The sequence below is a fragment of the Protopterus annectens genome, chromosome 1.part0 (genome assembly GCF_019279795.1).
Source record: "Protopterus annectens isolate FY-2018-M chromosome 1.part0, PAN1.0, whole genome shotgun sequence".
In the NCBI taxonomy this organism is placed as follows: Eukaryota; Metazoa; Chordata; order Ceratodontiformes; family Protopteridae; genus Protopterus; species Protopterus annectens.
The window spans coordinates 1037436988-1037459875 of NC_056725.1; positions in this window are offsets into that span (position 1 = coordinate 1037436988).

Here is a 22888-nt window from a genome sequence, read left to right on the forward strand (position 1 = left end):
CACCTCTGGGAGTGCTGTGTCCCAGTAATCTCAGTAACTGCATAATGCTGTAGTGTAATAAAGTAGTTAGGTCAGTGTTCTAGTCCCACACTTACCGTGTGTGTGTGTGTGTGTGTGTGTGTCCATTTGCCTGAGGACTAATGCTTTTATACTGCTCACACTCCATACATTTCTTATACCCACTGTTATCAAGGCCGATGATGTCACCCATCTAAAAATACACCTCTGGGAGTGCTGTATCCCAGTAATCTCTATAGTGCATTCTGTAACTGTGTAATGCTGTAGTGTAATAAAGTAGTTAGGTCAGTGTTCTAGTCCCACATTTGCTGTGTGTGTGTCCCCATTTGCCTGAGGACTGAGTAATGATTTTATACTGCTCATACTCCATACATTTCTTATACCCACCGTTAGCAAGGCCGATGATGTCACCCGTCTACAAATACACCTCTGGGAGTGCTGTGTCCCAGTAATCTCGGTAACTGCGTAATGCTGTAGTGTAATAAAGTAGTTAGGTCAGTGTTCTAGTCCCACACTTGCCGTGTGTGTGTGTGTGTGTGTGTGTGTGTGTGTGTGTGTGTGTGTGTGTGTGTGTGTGTGTGTGTGTGTGTGTCCATTTGCCTGAGGACTAATGCTTTTAAACTGCTCACACTCCATACATTTCTTATACCCACCGTTATCAAGGCCGATGATATCACCCATCTAAAAATACACCTCTGGGAGTGCTGTGTCCCAGTAATCTCTATAGCGCATTCTGTAACTGGGTAATGCTGCAGTGTAATAAAGTAGTTTGGTCAGTGTTCTAGTCCCACATTTGCTGTGTGTGTGTCCCCATTTGCCTGAGGACTGAGTAATGATGGTATACTGCCCATACTCCATACATTTCTTAAACCCACTGTTATCAAGGCCAGTGATGTCACCCATCTACAAGTACACCTCTGGGAGTGCTGTTTCCCAGTAATCTCGACAGCACGTTCTGTAACTGCGTAATGCTGTAGTGTAATAAAGTAGTTAGGTCGGTGTTTTAGTCACACACTTGCCGTGTGTGTGTGTGTATGTGTCCCCATTTGCCTGAGGACTGAGTGATGCTTTTATACTGCTCACACTCCATACATTTCTTATACCCACTGTTATCACGGCCAATGATGTCACCCATCTACAAATACACCTCTGGGAGTGCTGTGTCCCAATAATCTCAGTAGTGCATTCTGTAACTGCGTAATGCTGCAGTATAGTAAAGTATTTAGGTTGGTGTTCTAATCCCAGACATGCCAAGTGTGTGTGTGTGTGTGTGTGTGTGTGTGTGTGTGTGTGTGTGTGTGTGTGTGTGTGTGTGTGTCTACCTGCGTGAGACAAGTACAGTGCTTTGTAGTATTCGCCGTAGTGCGTGCCCTAAACGTGTGTTGCTGCAGTGTGATATGGTAGGGGGTTTTATACAGGACATGGCAAGTGTGTGTTTGTCTGTCCAAGCCTGTGTAGAGGTTGTCGTGATCGTCTTACCATTGGACATGTTTGGGAGCGGGTTTTGTAGTTTTTCTATATAGTATCCATCTTATGACACATTGGCCAACTCATGAGGAGTACAGATGTCAGTCAGCCACACCACTGTGTTGGCAAGCCATACCCATACATCTGGCAAAAGGGCTGGTGAACTAAGTATACAGCCCTACTAGTACCCAGTATATGTCCCACACCCATGTGCCATGCACATACAACCTTGCCTAGGATATCCCACTATGTTGCTAGTAACATGCACACTGAGGACAGATAGTAGGCATGGTGTGACTGCAGTGGCCTGCAGAGGACATGGCACCCTGTACAGTGGTACAATAGGCACATATATGCGGACATTGTGCCTTCACTATGTTCCACACTGAATGGCTGCAACATATGTGGTGCAATCGTATGTGATCCACTAAGGCCAGACAATGCTGTACACATATGCCCTGTATGGACCCATGCCACTGACACCACGAAATATCTGTCCATTCTATCCAAGCGGGTGCAGGGCTGACCTGCTCACTATAAGCAGGTTTCGCCACGCCAGGCCAGGCCAGTATTGGCATATCGGGGTATAACAGGCTGTGTACACTACATGTGTCTGCCAAACCAGGTACACCTGTACATGTCACTGTACAGGATTGTGGGACATGCACATCCCAGGCAATGTCCATGTGAAGGACTATCAAACACAGACATGGCATGCATTGCAAAGCTATAGCCCTACACATTGGTAACCAGGATTTCAGGCTAGATAATGCAGTACCCATCTGTGTGGGACATTGCAGAAACTACAGCCCTGCACTGCACACCATTGTCGGGTGATGTGATGGAAAGGATTACCCCTCACCCAGCCTTGTACAGCCATCTTGCACAGCCAAACACTACACACCCATGGAGCAATGCATACCTGCATGACAGTACTGGCACCCTGTGTCTGCATGTGGGTTGTGATGCCCCCAACCACAGTCACTCCCAGTAACTAGAGAGAAAGAAAGTGGCGACTTAAAGAAAAAGAGCACTTTCATACCACCCTCACACCCACAAGTCTCCCTTTTTGAGAAACTGATAATAAGAGACATATATCAGTTAAAAAACACTACTAAAGGTGACAAGAAACACAGCAATTTGAATGAAGAGGAGATTTCATTACTACATAAACTTATCAATGATAGGACAGTAAGAGTAATGAAGCCTGATAAGGGTGAGGGAATTGTATTATATGACTACAATGTATATGTCAACAAAATGTTCAATATCCTGGTAGATTCTGGGAATTATGATAATATTTCTTTGAATCAGATCAATATTGGATACAGATGTATAAATATGTTTCTTGAAGATATGTTGATTGACGATAGAATTGATGTGGAATTGTACAATTTTTTGAAGGTGGATCATCCAGTAATGGCAACTATAGTAGGAGTGCCAAAGGTACACAAAAATGCACTTGACCCAACCTTCAGGCCTATCATATCAGGCAGTCGATCCAAGACCTTCCCCATGGGACAACTTATTGATAAATGGTTAAAACATATATATGCCAGGGTCCCCCATCTAATTAAGGATTCTTGGATGTTTTTGGGATCACTGACAAATGATATTTGGAAGAAGGATATAATTTATGTGACTATTGACGTAGTAGATCTATTTTCCTGTATCCCAAAGGAAGAAGGATTACAAAGTTTTAGTAATAGTATATATGAGTATTCCACATTGGATTGGGAGAAAACAAAGGTAATTATGGAATTGATGAGCATCATTCTGGACCATAATTACATTTATTATGAAGGTGAATTTTATAGACAGACCAGAGGAGTAGCCATGGGGGCATCCTGTACCCCTATATTTGCCAATTTAGTCCTTTTGGATTGGGAAAAGGAAACTGTATTCAAAAGCCAATACTATAAATACATCAAATTATATACAAGGTTTTTAGATGATATATTTATATTATGGGATGGTGAAGAAACAATATTGGATGAATTTGTAGCATATTTGAATAAAAGCAGTTTGTTCCTAAAGTTTACATATAATCAAAATAGAAAAGGAATTTCATACTTAGATACCTATGTTTCTAGTACAAATGAAGGTTTTTCCTCCCGTATATATAGAAAAAATACATTTTCTAATATGTATTTGGAATATACAAGCTATCACCCCCTAAAAATGAAGAAAAACATTTTTAAAGGGCAATGTATTCATGCAGCAAGAATGACTTCAAAGCACGATGAAATGATTGAGGAAATTGAATTTATTAGTAATTTATTCCTAGACCGTGGGTATCCTAAATATATTATTACTGAAATTAAAACGTATGTGATTGAACAATGGGGTATTAAGTACTTCCCTGTTTTAGGACGTGAGATTATGGACAACACTGTGGCAAAAAATGATGATAAAGGTTACAAAAGAGCATGCATTATTTATTATACCCCCAGGCAAACTATATCAAAGAAATGGTGAAAAAAATATTGGAATGTTTCATTTTACGGCACTGATGTAATGGAAACCTTGGGAGAGTCACCTATTTTTGTATATAAAATGGGAATGAACTTGAAGGCCCTTCTGGAAATGAATACAGGACTGAACATTAACAAAGGTTACAAACAGGGAACTAGAAAATGTGGAAACTGCCAGTATTGCAAAACCATTAATGAGGAAGACAATTTGGTATTAGACAATTTTAACAACACAAGAGTTAAATTTGCCAATGGTAATTGCAATACTATGAATATTGTATATTTAGCCACATGTCAATCATGCAGTTGTTTTTACATAGGTAAAACAGAAAGGACATTTAGAAGGCGAATATATGAACATTTATATGCTATTAAAAAGAAAGATAGTAGAAATGCCTTTAGCCGACATATCCAAGAGACTGACAACACACATTATTTTAAGTTTGCTATCTTAGAAAGGGTAAACTACAATATTAGGGGAGGAAATCCAAAGACATATTTAGCGGCTAGAGAGGCTAAATGGCAAATTTTAACTGATGCCTCCACAAAACCAGGAATAAATGAATATATAACATTAAGACCATTTCTAGCATAGAGTATTTTATTGATGCAAGGCATCACATATCTAGTTATTGAATTGATTCATATTCTTATTTTTGCTATTAACGCATTTTAATTGGTTTTTAACATATTATATATAAATATGCATTTTTTTAATTATAGTAATCAATTCTGCATTATTTACACATATTTTAATATTTAATATTTGTTATATTTATTCATATTTATTATATTTATTATAAATTAATGGATATAGGACCTTTTTAATACTATTTTTCAACACCTTCCTCGGTACCATTATTTATTAACTACAATTTATTATATTTATTTAGGGCATTTATTCTCTAATATGTACATTGCCTATTTGCAGTTACTGGTTTAATAGTTAGGTAAATGTTATTGTTATTGTTTTACTTGCTTCTTTGCTTTTATCATATGTCTTAAATATATGCAATTTACATAAGCATTTACAAGTTTTTAAATAAATAAATGTACGAGTTTTATTAGATGTATAGCATGTGGAAAGGTAATTATATACAATAGGTTTTATTTACATCATACTATATACATTGTATTTTTAAGGTACATCTACAATTTAATTATCAATTGTATACTACAGTATACAGTATCCAAGATAGGAGATGTTATACTGTATAAAATTGATTTTTACATGCTAATTCAGGCATTGTGTATTGCAATATATTGTACATAGATTTTCACTGGAAATATGCATTAATTGATAGTCAAGCGATGTTTAGAAAAGTATAGAATGAATATCACTTTAAATTTATGTTAAAATGTTGGCGCCAAAAAGTCTATAAAATGTATTATTTTTGGTTAGTATGCGATTCTGAAGAAGTCCACAATTGAGTGGAGGAAAGCGCTTAATCGCAATGCACTTTTGCAACTGTTTTTAATTCAACTGCTCAGAATTTTCGGAATTTTTTTCATGTTTTGTCATTTTTTGTTCTGCTGGTTGTGTTTTATTAAAGGGTGTATTATAGCTTCGCTGGTCCTGGCGCATTTCTCTTGGTTTACGTGAATTGGATTAGTTTGCAGCATCTACGGTACCCTGTACAATGGTACAATAGGCACATATATGCGGACATTGTGCCTTCACTATGTTCCACACTGAATGGCTGCAACATATGTGGTGCCATCATATGTGATCCACTATGGCCAGACAATGCTGTACACATATGCCCTGTATGGACCCATGCCACTGACACCACGGAATACCTGTCCATTCTATCCAAGCAGGTGCAGGGCTGACCTGCTCACTATAAGCAGGTTTCGCCACGCCAGGCCAGTATTGGCAGATCGGGGTATAACAGGCTGTATACACTACATGTGTCTGCCAAACCAGGTACACCTGTACATGTCACTGTACAGGATTGTAGGACATGCACATCCCAGGCAATGTCCATGTGAAGGACTATCAAACACAGACATGGCATGCATTGCAAAGCTATAGTCCTACACATTGGTAACCAGGATGTCAGGCTAGATAATGCAGTACCCATCTGTGTGGGACATTGCAGACACTACACCCCTGCACTGCACACCATTGTCGGGTGATGTGATGGAAAGGATTACCCCTCACCCAGCCTTGTACAGCCATCTTGCACAGCCAAACACTACACACCCATGGAGCAGTGCATACCTGCATGACAGCACTGGCACCCTGTGTCTGCATGTGGGTTGTGATGCCCCCAACCACAGTCACTCCCAGTTTAAACCTCGTTGGCATACCAACAGTTGACAAGCACTTTCACATGCCCTAGCCAATAGAACCTCCAGATATCCCCTGTGGTTCATGTGGACCTGTGCATTACTGCAGTGTGGCAAACTAAGTAGTTACATTGTGTATTTGCCGCCCTGGCAAAGGTGTCAATACATGTCCATTAGAGTGTGGTTGTGGTGACAATGGCATCCGTTCACGTGGACTGACATGTGTGCCACACCTAATGTATGTCTACTATATCTGTTGCAGATGGCAGTCACTCACCTACACACATGTTCTTACAGCACAGCAACATGTCGCCTCTGTGGCACATGTAGTAATGTCATGCACATGTAATAGTAATGAGTAGTCAGGGGTTTGCCCCTGTACTATTCAGCGTGTGGCAGATGATGCTTATGGTTAAGTCTCTAAGCTCTTCCGTTGTGTACATTGCCTGTCCCACACACACAATCTCTGGTGGATGTGAAGGTGTACACCTGCACAGCTGCAGCATGTGTATTGTAACAGATGGAAATGGTCTGGTAATGGCCTCTGCACCTATTGCAGTCCTCCTCTAGCTGATTGCATGTGGTACAGCTGTGATGGTGTTCCCATAGTCATCCGCATGATAAACACAGTACACTATCTAGGGAACCATGTTATTATCTGGCCATGACAGTCTCTGTGAGTGGTACCTGGATGTGGTGTTCTGACACGGCATTGCAAATGATATCTGGATGTACCTCAATCATTTTCCACAGTGGGAAATAGCCTAATGACAAGAGGGTGATGTGCCACACAACTATAGCATGTAAGTGTAGCTATGCTGCATTGAGACTACTGCCTGTTTAACATGTGTGTGGTAATGGCTATTCTGCATGTTATAATACAGACATGACAGTACTCTGTTCATGAGGGAACCCCATCTGTAAGGCCATCTGTGAACAGATCAGTGTGTGCAACCATTTGTTTCCTGTGTTACACACTGAACACACTTCTGTGCACAGCAGAAGCATGGTGTGAGGATTGCAGACAGTACATGATGATAGGGATGCTTTACTGCCATCGCATCCCTGACTGGACATGTGTCACATGAGACAGTGGTATGACTAACACTTTGTGGGATTCCCAGTGACAAGCCAATGATGGGCAACTGTTCATAGCTGTGGTCACACATCTACTACACATTGCACAGTTGGTATGCGGTATATATGCAGGTGTTGTGCTCCCTCTGCAAATGTATACTATCTGTTGTGTTGGGTTGCTGGTGATATCTATGCATACTGTTGTAGGTACTCCTGTATGCTGTTGTCTATCACTAAGCCATATGTGGGTTTAAAACACAACACCATAGGCTGAATGGGTTTGTAGGTCCTAGCAGATCCTCCTGTCCCACTTCAGCTGACCATGGCACCGGGCACTAGCACATCTGGGGACCAGCCATTAACATCAACCTCTGTTGGCTCTGCACCACCTTCTGGTGGTACCACCACTGAGGATGGAGCATGTCCCCCTTGGGAGCGGGACCAGACAGGTACATATCTGCTGTTATGCAGTCCTGGATGTGTTGTGTTGGTGGCTCCCTAAGGGGTTACAAAGCCAGATATGCCAGTTCAAGGGAAGAGTGTCACATTTACAGGGTGATTCTGCCCCTCCCAGACAGCCCTCAGTACTGCCTCCTTTGCAACTGTGTAGGTGAAGCGGCAGTTGCCCTTGGCTGGGGACCTCCATCCCACTGTTCCTGTGGGCTTTTGAATGCCGAAGACTCATCCTCATACAGGGTGTATCCCCCCCCCAACATGTGTCATATACCAACCCTGTATGCTGTAATTTCTGTGCTCCTACCTATCCTCCACGGCCATACCTACACTCCTTCCCCAACATCTGACCCTCACCTACGGACACATAAGGCCATTCAGCTCCTAGGACACCATCTGCCCTATACATAGCTGTCCATTACACACATGTGCCCACTGGACACATGAAAAGCTTGTAATATGCATCATAACATACTACTGTCATCCTCACCACTGTCCCTCAGGTGCACGGTCCTGGTATGCACATCACTCCTACATGGTCCAGGTACATGTGAGGAGGATGACCCCATTGTACACAAAACACTACCAGTCCCTCTGTGGTTATCCCATTTACCTTTATCATGATGATGATGTTGCACACAGCACATTGCAAGAGTACTGTTCACACATAATGATTGGACAGGTACTGTTGTGTTAATGTACATTACATGCACAGAGTGATGTATATGGCCAATGTACGACTATTTGCGTGCATGACTGACACATGTCTGTCTGAGGGAGTCTTGTGATCACATAGAGCAACACCACTACATAATACAGGCGTCGCTGGTGTTTCCCGTTTCATTCGTTTGTAATGCTTAGTTGCCACATGGTATGTCCCTGATACATCTCTATATATGTATGTACCTATATGCTGGACATAAACACTCACATGTATATCTACATGATGGGATGCATTCCTATACTATTGAATGACTGCACTGTATGATATCCTCTGGTTACAGCCTCTTACGCTTGATTAGCCTCTACATTGCTTAACTAATGCAATACTCACATACTGGTAGCCAAACATGCTTACACCTGCTCGATCCTGCACTTGCTAATGCACCGACATTGGTGCTCGCATCTGTCGCTCACACCCCTGGGTGTTAGCGAGGACCACAGTATTACCTTGTGATGCCGATTACATCGGACTACATGATTACAGTAATGGGAATGGCCGCCCATTAGGCGACAGCATCGTGTTCGACTGTATGGAATCAGTGGCCTGTCCAGTGACACAATCATATTTATGTGTACCTCATACAATGTGCTCCCACCCTGTGATGCCTATTACATCAGAATACATGAATACAGTATCGGGAACGGCTGCCTATTAGGCGACGGCATGGCATTTGACTGTAAGGAATCAGTGACCTGTCCGGTTAATCATTCATATTCATGTGTTCCTCTTAGGCGTACCTTGTGATGCCTATCACATCAGATTACATGACTACAGTCATAGCCGGCCTCAGGTATAGGCCAACTAAGCGGCCGCCTAGGGCACCACTTTAGTGGCGGCACTTTACCAGTATTTATTTGGCGTAGGTAGACCAGGATGGGGGCACTGGGTGATGTGGTGGGGGGTGCCATTGTGCCTTCTGCCTAGGGCACCAGTTGACCTAAGGCCACTCCTGACTACAGTATCGGGGATGGCTGCCCATTAAGTGACTGCATGACATTCGACTGTATGGAATCAGTGGCCTGTCCGGTGAATCATTCATAATTGTGTGTTCCTCTTACAATCTACTCCCACCTTGTAATGCCTATCACATCGGACTACATGACTACAGTATTGGGAATGGCTGCCCATTAGGCGATGGCATGGCATTCGACTGTACGGAATCAGTGGCCTGTCCAGTGAATTAATCATATTTGTGTGTTCCGCATACACTCTGCTCCCGTCTGGCTGATACATAGGATCCGAGACCCTGCATGACAAACAAGTAGTTGGGTTGTGGTAGCCACATCCATCAGATGGGTCATGCTACCGCATACCTATTATAGGTTTGCCACCTTCTCAACTGGCCAAGGTAGGACTTTAGGGTTACCACCTGTCCCACTTTGCGAGGGACAGTGCGAAAATAATCAAGACATAGCACATGTCCAGATTACAGGACATTATTATATTCTACATTTCATTAATAATTGCATACAACAGTTATTTTATATATAACACTTCTATATGTTATGTGAAGTAGCATAAACAATTCAAATGCAACTAGATTAAGCTTTTATTTGTGCAAATATGTGTAATCCTGTACTATGCATGGCTGTAGGTATGTATAGTCCTGGAATGTTAGACATTTCTAGAGAACATGTCCCACTCTGGCCATTTGGAAAGGTGGCAACCCTATAGGACCTGCATGTAGAGATGTCAGACTTTACAGGACAACACACCTACAGCCAGAAGAAAGGGGAGTACTTCACTGTTTTGCCTAAATAAAAGGTTACTCTTGTAGCATTATAGTTGCTTATACTGTTACCTATAACATTTAGGTGTTTCAGAGGAACATAATTGTTTTATGCTACTACTACAGAAAATATAGGTAGTCTTTGCCCTAAATCACAGGACATTTGCCTTAATTACAGTTATTATGTAGGACACAACTGCCCAAAGGGGAGTGTCCCTCGCAAAGGTGGACAGGTGGTAACCCCAAAACTATTCTATCAACTTTCTAAGGTAGTCGGTGGAACATGCGCTTTCTCTCACTATCAGACCTCTCATACGAATGGGGAACAATGAACACTGAATCAGGGACACTGCATAATGACCTCAGGGACACATTTAGAAGGTTGGTGCTATTAACTTGACACATTGATGGACAAAGAGCACATATGTAATCATACACATTGTCTGAGGTACATGCTGTTTATGACTCTTCCATGTTGTCGTTATTCATTACGTGTATTCTGCCATCTTTCCTCCTAATATCACTAGTTCTGGGAGGGTTTAGTTGGGAGTGTGTTAGATTCTGATTCGTAATCACGGATGTCCCTGGTAATCAAGGACAGTTCAATGATATGGTCCCTATGTGTTCCCCCAACGGTTTACGGACTGTCCAGTAGATGTGCTCTTACAGTTTGGGAGGTATGGGTGTTTGCTATACCCACATCGGAATATTACTTGCACCCACGGGGCAGTCCTAATACGTGTCTGCCAGCCAACACCTGCACGCCTAGCCCCATAATCGCATACTCATAGTTCCCCCACCTGCCACTACTCTACAGCACTCATCCTTACTGTGGGCGCAGGTGGACGCAGGTGGGATATGAACACATCCCTACACACTGCCCACTCTCCCTGTGTCGGGACACATGTTGTACTGCACAACCAACTGTTCCATGTACAGCTACATCCTGGTCGTAATTGTGTTCCCCCATTGGTTGGAAGTACCAAATTTTTGGTGTCCTGCAAGGGACGTTGCTGTCGATGTTTAAAGTGTAGACCTTGTAGATCTCTCCCACTGGTAGTTTCCTGCCGGGGGTCTGGGAAGCAGTGTTGTATTTACCTTTATTGTGTGTCTGTATGTCTCACCGGCCTAGCTGGGGGGGGGGGTGGGAGGTAGACGTTTGTTGAGTGGACCTCCACCGACATATGCCTGGTCTAAACATGTTACCCATAACTGCTGTAACATAACCTAGGTATATACAAGTGTATATTTACTGTAACATATATATATATATCTATTTACATTAATATATACAGACATATCTGCATATGTATTCATACATGTATATTCATATCTTGCTGTTATGTATATATATATATATATATATATATATATATATATATATATATATATATATATATATATATATAGATATTTATGTGTGTGTGTGTGTATGTGTATATATATATATATATATATATATATATATATTTATATATATGTACATCAGTGTGTCAATACATTCCCCACTCATACGCACTTACACATGCGTAATGGTGTTTATAAGCTTCACCAGCATACTAGTGCCTTATTCATTATAACACCGACACACTCCAGTTATCTTGTAATCGGTATGTAGCACGTTATACAGCAGACAGATGTCGCTATATGTTCATGTACGGATTACTGATGGTAACTGGAATGTGATAGTGTGATTTGACCCATCCCTCTTCTGCGCAGCCTATTATTCCATCTACTGTCGATGTTTGTATGGGCACATTCCTATTATTTATATCAACAAATGGGATGCATGTGTTACAGAATTTGTACTTCAACATATATTGTTGTCTGCATGTGCGTATGCATATATACCTATTACGACCTAGCTGACCTCCACGGGGAGGTCCATTAGAACCGGCCCATCCAACCCTATCACGCCTGGATCCATAATTGCATGCTCATAGTTCCTCCACCCCACCCGTGTTTAATTTACACACGTAACATCCATTATCCACTTGTTATCGCAGCCATGACATACCTTTACACATTTCCCTCTCCAGAGCTTTTGGGGCACTACACACATTCTGTCCCACCTTGTGTATTCACAGGGTCTCCCTCCATGTATATTTGCACATACATGCCTTTCCTGGGGTTATGGAATACGGCCATTTGCGCTTTCCAATTTTTGGAGGTCCCAGCATGGGACTACATTCCGTTTGTGTGTAAAGTAGACCTAGTATTTCAACGATGTTACTCCCACTAGTAAAACCCTGCCTGTAGTTTGAGTAGTGGTGCTCTGCTCACTCCTAGGCAGCTTTTTATGACATACACTGAAAGCACTTTATAATATCAATATTGCTCTTGATTCCCTTCACATCCCTTGTGTATGCTTTACTGTTATAACGTCCATTCTTTATATATATATATATATATATATATATATATATATATATATATATATATATATATATATATATATACTTTTTTTCCTCATGTATATAAATATATATCTATACACACATATATGTATGTGTGTGTATATATATATATATATATATATATATATATATATATATATATATATATATATATATATATATATATATATATATATATATATATATATATATATATATTACATCTGTACATACAAACATACATTTCCTATGCTGGGAGCTGCTTACACCAGCGCAGGCACACTCGCCTATGCTTACTGTGCATTACATATGTTTACTGCCACTTATTTGTGCTTATTTGTGCCTTATACATTATGGCAATACCACTTTGATTGAAAGGATCTGGTTAATAGTCCGATGCGATACACATGTTCACCTTTACATGTTTAAATGTCGGCTTTACAGCAGAGCAACGTTCATTCCACAAGGAAAATGATATGTGCTATTGTCGACCTTGAACCGTGAATGCCTTTTCGTTAGGCAGATGCTCTAATCACTACACTATTGGTGTTCTGCCTCATTTATATGTATACCCATGGTGCATAGTTATCCGAACACATGCCTCATCACTTTACTTACACAGCAGGCATCCATTTACCTGTTGGGAAAAACGCACTACTACACATGCGCCATTCCCTATTCCCTACTGCTCTGGACTCATGTCGCATGTTGATTCACTCCGAGGATATTCAGACCTCCAAAGCCTGTAGTCCTGGCACATACGTGTCTTCGATTGTCAGGGTGTTCATATGGTCTTCCGGGTTTAGGCTTGTACAACTGGGGATCGGGATTTCCCTGTACCCACTTGAAAGTCAGACTTAGTAAGGGGAGATCGCTCGTTCCACTTTTAGCATCCTATCTGTGGTTGGGGATGCAGAGGTGTGCTCACCTATGGCCATCCTGATATACAACAGCACTAACTATTACAGGGATTTCCTATATTGTGACCATGTTCATTCATCATATATATATATATATATATATATATATATATATATATATATGTGTGTGTGTGTGTGTGTGTGTGTGTGTGTGTATATCGGTCTGTACATACACATGCATATACACCTGCATGCTCATTTACATTAACCATACCGTTGAATCACCACCACTTACCGTCGTGCATACACGCTTGCATACCCGCTTACGTCTCGGGTTGCCACCTTTTTATATGGCCAAAGCGGGGCATTTTCGGGACAGACATCAGATATGACAGGCCGACACATGCCCACAGTCAGTACAAAGGTTAGAACTTTACTTATTTGTCTACATGAAAGCTTATTCTTGTAGTGGTTTAGTTGCTTAATCTGTTTCTTGTAACTTTAAGTATTTTACATAAATAACTGTTTTATGCAACTGTTACATGAAATATGGGACATATTTCCTACAATCACAGGACATTTGCCATTGTATTATATTTGGTCTGGACACAACTGCCCAAAAAGGGACTATCCCTCGCAAGGTGGGGCAGGTGGCTACCCTACTTACGTCTGCTTTAAAGCGCCTTAAGCACCATATATCTGACTGCCACTATGCGAATATGTAAGGTATATATTCCCAATAATGCATGTGGGGAGACATGCATCACGGTCAGGTGTTTAATCTCTTGCAAGGTGGGGCAGGTGGTAACCCTACTTACATCTGCTTTAAAGCGCCTTAAGCACCCTATATCCGACTGCCACTATGCGAATGTATAAGGTATATATTCCCGATAATGCATGTGGGGAGATGTGCATCACAGTCAGGTGTTTAATCCCGGGTCGTAGGTTCTGCAGGACCAGCTGGAGGCTGAGCAGTCTTGTGGACAACTACTGCTCATACAACTTGTGTCCAGATGTATACAGGACTGGACATCGTGTCGTGACACCAAGTCTAATGTTTAGAACAGATACATATCGCATCAGGGATATCCAAAAATTGTGGGGACCGATGACCTTCTTTGCTTTACGGCTGTAAGGTAGGGTTATACATGCAAGGAATACATAGTTTGCAATCCTGAGACTGCCTAGGGTGAGACTGCCTACTAGATATGGGTAGGGGTCACTATGTGCAGATATGGCCGCGCCTATCTAGCAGCCCAAGTATGGCTGGTTTTGGTGGACATTCAGGAAGGGGGGTGGTGTGCTGTGAAGGGGATGATGGGTATTCAATTATGTATCCAGGTGTGTTGGGGTTGGATGGCTCAGTTCAGTCTAGACCATTATGTGGGTATGTGCTAGTAACGTTTCTGTACATGTGTATTGCACATTTTAATGTTCACATGTTTGTGGGATTGTATTGCAGATGTGTATATTTGTTCTTTGGTTATCTTCCTGATTCACCCACTGCTCCCTCGTAGACCTCCAGTTCACCTATTGTGCATCCAACCCAGTCTCCCCTTGGCGAATTATTACATTACCCGTCACCCCCCACCCCCATATTCCACGGACAACATTCATCCCTTATCTAGTTGATGGCCCATGGCACAGTCAACAGAACACATTGCGTACACTACATATCTCTGGGACCAATATGGTTGTGAGGTCTACACTAACATTTCAGATCATCCACATGCTGTACTTCACGCACATAGGTACACGCAAATACTTATCTTTCATGACATGGTAGGTAGAGCCTGGTAATGCCCGTTCATCTATGGGCCGTCCTGACAAGGATGACTTGGACCGCGAATGGGCAGATATTGGGAGAATGCTCTGACCATTTGTAGGGTTGCCACCTTTTCATATGATCTGGATGGGACATTTTCACAGCACACATCTGAGTTTACAGGCCAACACATACCCACGGTCATTACAAAGGATAGTACTTTAGTTTTATGCCTACATATAAGCTTTCATTGTTGTAGCAGTGTAGTTACTTATTCTGTTTCATTTACTTGCTTATTCTGTTTCTTGTAAGATATAGGTATTTTATATATGGACATACGTACTGTATGGGACTATTACATAACATATGGGACATAATTATGTTCTACTATCGTGGGGCATTTCACATTTATTATGGTTTTGGTATGGACACACCTGCCTAGCGGGGGACTGTCCCTCACAATGTATGACACGTGGTAACCCAAACCATTGGGCTAGGCTTGGCAATTGGCAGCATGCTAACACAATGCGTTTCACTTCCACTTGGTATAACTAGCGACACTACAATGGAATATGGGCACGGGGTTTTAAATATCTTTGTTCGAGGGATGGGGACTCAATATTCAGCTATGTGCCTTTGTGTTTACTACTTCATATTGTGGTGTTCACAATGATGTCTTGTATGCTTTGCATACATTTCAGTATCCATGGACACTGACAGGAGTGATTACTATTAGAGGCAGGCTGTACTAGTCAGCATTTTAGGTTGCACATATGCAGCTGACATGTTCACGCCTCTGTGCAGTGCTTGGACACACCCTTGCATTCATACACGTTTCCTATGCACGTGGCCATTACGGCAGTGTGCCTTCATTAATATGCATGTGGTACTGCTGCACCATCTCTACACCGCACAGTCGGCGCAAGGCTAACGCCGTCCTTGTGCCGAGCTTCATGAATCCCGGGGAATATATTTGCAGGGTAACTAAGCAACAATGTATGGTTCAGCGACTTCCTCAAAATGAAACAGAATACAAATGGAAACTATGGGACTCAGACATAGAACTGTCATATGGTTCAGATTTACAGCACATAGCCTTAAAGCTCTGCTGCAAACTACTAAAAATGGTGCCACTCATGTATTCCAATTTACACAAAGTAAATTCCACCAAGGTTCACCACCAACATTCAAATCATATCAGTGTGTTAGCTTACTTGTCTGGTATTTAGCGCTGAGGGCAAAGACTTTGAGCAGTTAATAAGCTGCAATTCAAGACCACCACGGGGTTTGATTCCTTATCCACCATGTGACTATGAGCAAGTCATGCAACCTGACTATGCTCCAAGAACACCCTGAAAGGGAACACTTGTGTCCAGTGGGTTTACCTAGGTAGCGAACAGATAAAACAAAAAAGAAATACATCCCTGCCTGTCTCTTTTAATATAGTACTCCTTTCCTTGAAATCTGTAAAAAGCCTAAGGATTTTGTGACCTTTTCAGCTGGGCATAACACAATGTTGATGATTCCTTGATAGTTTTAATTCCTGCAGCAGAATCCAAAATAAACTATTGTTCTTACCAGCATATGTCATTTCAAATTTGAATTTACAGCACAAAGATTTGTAACTACATTTATATTGTGCAGTTCTTCAGTCTTTTAGGAAAGGTGGTTGTTTGAACACAAATACTTTTTAACAATGATCATGAGTTATAAAGGAAATCTAAACTTCCAATCAGATTTGAAAGACTTTAGACAAAGTTAACAAAACACTGTTTTATAATGTGTGCAAACTCTACAATAAATGACACTAATATATGTGCAGATATTGTGTACAAAGACTGGAGCAAAAGCAAATGCTTTATGGAGAGTGTATTTGCAGTTGGAGAAAGTACATTGGAGTGTGTGTGCATGTGAGACTGAGACAAACAGACAGAACGTTTGAAATGTAAATAAGGTAAAAAAAATAAGTTCTGCTGAAGCAAGTTACAACTGCATGGAAGAATACAGTTCAATAAATGTTGCCAAGTTGGGAAACCCTGCTCTGATTGGTAGGATCCTCAAAATAAAAGTACACCAGAAACAGTTACTGTAGTAACTAGAAATCTGTTCATCGGTGACCTTTCAGCCTTGCTTAGATACCTAAACAAAATAAAAGATCACACATTCAATAATGTATATAGTCAGTATTAAGGCAGTTGCTTTTTGGTCTTTGCATCTTTATTCTATAGGTTTTTTTGGGACATGTAGTGCTGTTGATGGTTTTTTTGGTCAGTTCTTTTTTTTTTTTTTTCTTGACAAAGAATTGCCCAGAGGACAGGGAATCGAGAAGAAGCAGGCTTATTTTGATTTTCTGAAGTTTCCATCGTCATTGTCTATGCCTTTGACTTCTCCCCGTCTAGAGTACTGAAGTGGTTGTTTGTAGTGACATTAAACAGAAGATTCATTGCTTATAGTTTTCTAAGAGTAAGAGTTTTTCATTTCAGCACTGTTCATTTCATATGGGCTGGGAGGAGTTTAGTTTATTATCCTGGTTCTTCAGCAAACTTAGCAAGTGTCTGGATCTGCTAATGTTCTTTGTGGTATGGGGTGGTGGAAATCTTCTTTCTGAGATGTCATTGCTCAGTCCATAAGGCAATACGTTTTGCTGCACAAGTTTCATCTACATTGTCAAATGATCTGCTGACATTTTTCCACTTTTTTAGAAAAATGCTAGGATATTTGAATGATATCAAAACTCTCTTTTACTTATACAATTTTTAGAGCTCAGTGAAACAACTGCTATTTCTAATGATGGTGAAAGTATAACCTTGATAAACACATTGTTAATTATTTACTTCCTTCCTTCACAGTGTCCAGTAATAGATGTTGATTAGTGTTTCTCAGTGATTTGAAAATAATTTCACTAGGGTATGTCTGCTGACATGGAGGGGGCTTTAAAATGTAACAGAGTCTCTTAATATCTATATGTCTATCCAAACTGAGGGCTTTTGGAAGGTGTATTTCAAGGAAAGAAATCATCTGATTATCTATTCCCCATTTTACTCCCACAAGTTACAGTTTGTTCTCCTATGCACTGTTTTCCAAGGATTCACTTTTAAATTATAAACAGTAAGTGGTGATAGGATGCTGAGATACAAAACTCTGTAAATCAGTTAGTTAACATACATTTATAGATCACTCTTGGTAACTTTTGTAGTAAGAACAAGTTTCAGTGCTAGACCTATTAACGACTGACAGCCCCTTTAAGTCAGAGACATCAAATAATGCTTCTATAACCACCATGTTAACTTGTCAAACTTGTCCTTGATGTCAGGGATCTGTTGCCATGTCATGAAGGCCACACACAAAACTTCATCTTGTCCTTTCAGCAGAAGACTCTCAGTATATTGGTTTAAATCATAAGTAAATGTGAGATTTACATTATTCCTGTATGTGGATTCAACAACAGTGAGAAACCTTGCAGCTGCTTACAATGTATTAAACATTCAATACGTAAATCTTAATTTAGTTTACATGGCGCAAAGCATTCAAATCAGGGAACTGCCAGTTTTGAGGCTAACTGTTCTTCTCTGGGAGTCACCCAGATACATTCAACTAATTGTTTTCAGGTCTGTTTAGCTGATGTATCCCAAACATGCATTTTAGAATATTCTGTTTCATCCAATCTACTTTCTAAAGAAATGCATTTTGATCCAGCAACAATAATTAATTGACCCACTGGTGTCCATTTCCACAGTTATAAAGTTTTCTCCATAAATATGCTATAAAACAAAGATGGATTTTTTAACTCAGATATAAACAAGGCATTTTCATATAATAAAAAACACTGTCTTTTGTCTTTACCTCTAATTCAAGCTGTTTAGAAATTTTTGTGACACTTCACATGTAATGTAATAAATTACACTGATAAAGTAGTACTGCACTGATTACCACATTGTAATATTCTTGTCTGAAGTTTAAATACTCATTTGCTATTACGTCATTGAACTCCTCTTGTTTTACTGTGGCATGACATGTCTGTATACTATTAAACTGATCTTTCTAATACTGAACTGCATTCTGCCATCTATATCCACCTGTACTGGGATGTGTTGCACTGAGCTTCATTGAATAATACTGTGTTATACAGAATAGTAATATCTTGAATTTTGCTGTAATGTACATGTTTGCACTATTTTGAAATTTCCTGTAACTGGTTTCACTGACCCTTTATATATCATACAGCTACCGGATTATTCTCTGTTATACAGTGCTGCACTGTTTTTGCTCTGATTGCAGTTCTTCTCTATCCCTTTATATATTATATATAGACCAAGAGTCATAAATTCCATAATGCTGCATGATGTACAATACCTGATATTGCTAAATTAGCCATTCTTTCCCAGTCTGCCTGTGTCCCATCTTTTGTTAGCCTTCCAACAATAGGCATTCTGAGGCAGTATATAAAGTGCTACATGCTCGATGCAACCATTTCCTGTTATGATAGAATGAACACGAAAGTGAGAGGTACAAATACTTTTTACAACTAAGGCAGACTTGTCACACAGACTGGTTATCAATACCCACACTATCGCCTCACCTGAACATTGCAAGACAAATATAAAACATTTCCATGCTGAGGTGCTCTAGATATCACATTTGAAACCACAAAGTCCTGCATACCACTGTAGAGTCATAGAGTCATGAAGTCAGCACGGTGTGATAAAAGAGTGGTAAGCAACACAAATAACAAAATTCCACTCCTAGAGCAAATAACCTACGTCCGCAGTTGAAGAAACAAATTTATTAATCCACAGGTCACAAGTGTAATCCACAAAGAGTCACTGTGTAAAACACAACAGGTCAAGCGCTTTCATCAATAGACTTCATCAGAACAGCTCAAAACTTGTACAATCAACCCTTTTATATAAAAAAACTGCCATCAATTAAATTAAACAATCCTGAATTAAAGTGACAGTGTTATTCTAAAAATTACAAAAACAAATAAAAGTCTGCAAGTCACTCAAAATATAGTATATACAATGTGTATACATCTATGTTAAGGAATATATAAAAAAAATATATAAAATATATATAATGAACTGTTTGATTGTGTTGAAATGATGAAAAATGTTGTTTATAGGTTCATAGGTTCATAGGTTCATAGGTTCATACTAGGCTATCTGCCCTGGGGCAATTATAAGCCTAGCCTGATTCTGTATGGCTTACGCCACCCCTTGATTTGAGTATACTGTGCCCTTTTTTAAGGTTTAGTTTACTGTGCCTCTGTCTAATAGTGACATGGGAGTAATCCCTGGGACAAACCTACGATCCCCCATCCACTTATCGAGATTCTTCTTGAAGAGATTCAGTGAGGTGTTCTGCCTCACATGAACTGGAATTCTATTCCGGAGCGAAGGGAGCCTCTGGGTTATGAACCTGTCCCTCCAGCAAATTCTATTTATTTCTGTGCTGAGGTTCAAGTCCCTCGAGCGTGTGGCTCTAAGGGATTTAGATTTACTGAGGTGGAGCATGTCCATTAATTCTGGATTTGACATAGCTTTGTATGTCAGGCATAGATCGCCTCGAAGTAGGCGGTATGCAACTGGGTAGAGCTGGAGTTTTTTTAACCGAGCAGTATATGGCATCTGTTTGAGACCCTTGATCCTCTTGGTGAGATACTTTTGGGGTCTTTCTAATTGCTGCAGGTGTCGGGTAAGGTACATCCCAAAAGAGGCATTGTATTCTATGATGGGCCTGATGAGGGATGAATAAATCGGGCACGATTACCTCTCTTGATCTAGATGTGAAACCCTTCGTGATGAGGTGGGCTATGTAGAAGGTCTTTCTAACCACTTTGGCAATGTGGTTTTCAAAGGAGAGATTGCTATCAACTTGGGTCCCCAGGTCCCTAATAACTTTCTCTGTACTTAATGGGTTTCCGCCTATGTGGTAATTTGTGGGCACATTGTTTTTGCCAAAGGGTATGACTATACATTTTTTGGCATTTAGCTTTAAACCATGGTGCTGGCACCAGTTATCTGTCTCTGTGAGACCTTTTGAAGGATGTTTGTGTCAGCTGGAGAGTTGATTATGGCGCCCAGTTTGCAGTCGTCTGCGAACTTGGTGAGCCATAGTCCTCCCACATTTGCCTGTACCTCGGAAAAGTATATAGTGAACAAGAGTGGTCCCAGGACAGAACCCTGTGGGACGCCACTTGTAACCGGTTTTGAGTCTGACATGGCTCCAGCAACTCTCACTCTGTGGGTTCTGTCTTTGAGCCAGTTTGCGACCCATCTTGTGACATAGGGGTTTATATTTAAGCTGGATAGCTTATCTATGATGCCCGAGTGGGGTATTGTGTCAAATGCCTTTGCAAGGTCCAGATAGGCTGTGTGGACTACCTTCCCTTCATCTATGGCTTTGGTGACTGTTTCAAAGAAGTCAACCAGGTTCAAAAGGCAGGATCTGCCCTTGACAAAGCCAAACTGGGTAGGATCTAGTGTCTGTAGGTCCCCAATGTCTTTGTTTATGAGCTCCATGATGATCCTCTCCATAGCCTTGCAGACTAAGCTAGTCAGGCTTATGGGGCGATAGTTTCCAGGGTCTGTAGATGCTCCACCTTTGTGGAGTGGGACCACTGTTGCTGTACACCATTCTGTGGGCACATATCCTGTAGTGAGGCTGAGATTGTATAGCTGTTTTATTTGAGGGATTAGTTCCTCTTGTAGTTCATGTAGGACGCAACCTGGGACGCCATCTGGTCCCATGGAAGCAGTGTTTTGCTTTGGAGAGGGCAGCCTTCACCTGAGCATCTGAGATGTTTGGGAGGCAGCCCTCAGCCGGGATAGATATTTGCTCTTTTGGGGGGTGGAGAAGTTTGCACTGAACCTGTCTGCCAGGATATTGGTGATGTCTGTGGGTTCAGTGTATTTGTTGTCGTTTAGAATCAACTCAGAACAAGTCTGGGAGTTGCATCCCAGGTTTCTAACATAACTGAAAAAAGCCTTATGATTGTCTTTGGTGTCCTGTGCAATTTTTCTCTCGAAGCTGGCCTTGGAGGATTTTATGAGGGATTGTAATTTTTTGCTAGTACTGATCAGAGATGCCTTCCCTATTAGGGATTTTGCTCTATCATGTAGTAACTTCCTCCTTCTGTTGTACAGTTTATTTATGGCAGGGGTCCACCAGACTGGATGCCTGCCTTTGGATGATTGGGTCTTGGTTTTGTTTGGGATAGCATGATCCATGCATTCCTGGAGATGTCCGTAGAATGCATTTATATAGGATTCTGCAGTTTGGGCTGTAGTTTCCACTGGCCCTGGGGCCTTGAAGGATTCCACTTCGGTTTTGAGAAGTGAGAAGTTCGCTTTGAGAAGTTTTTCACTGTGGTTTTCTGGGCTGGGGTGGGGTTGGGATGTGGACATCCAGTGAAATTAATTTATGGTCTGATCTTACCAATGAGGGATATACTTCTGGTGTGGAGCATAGAGTCCCCATGTTGGTAATGATCAGGTCTAGTATGTTGTCCCCTTTGTGGGAGTGGTGACTAGTTGTTCCATAGCATTTGAGTTTATAATTTCCAGGAATCTTTGGGCTAAGGTGCTGGGGCTTGAGTAGTGCTTCCAGTCAATGTTTGGGTAGTTGAAGTCGC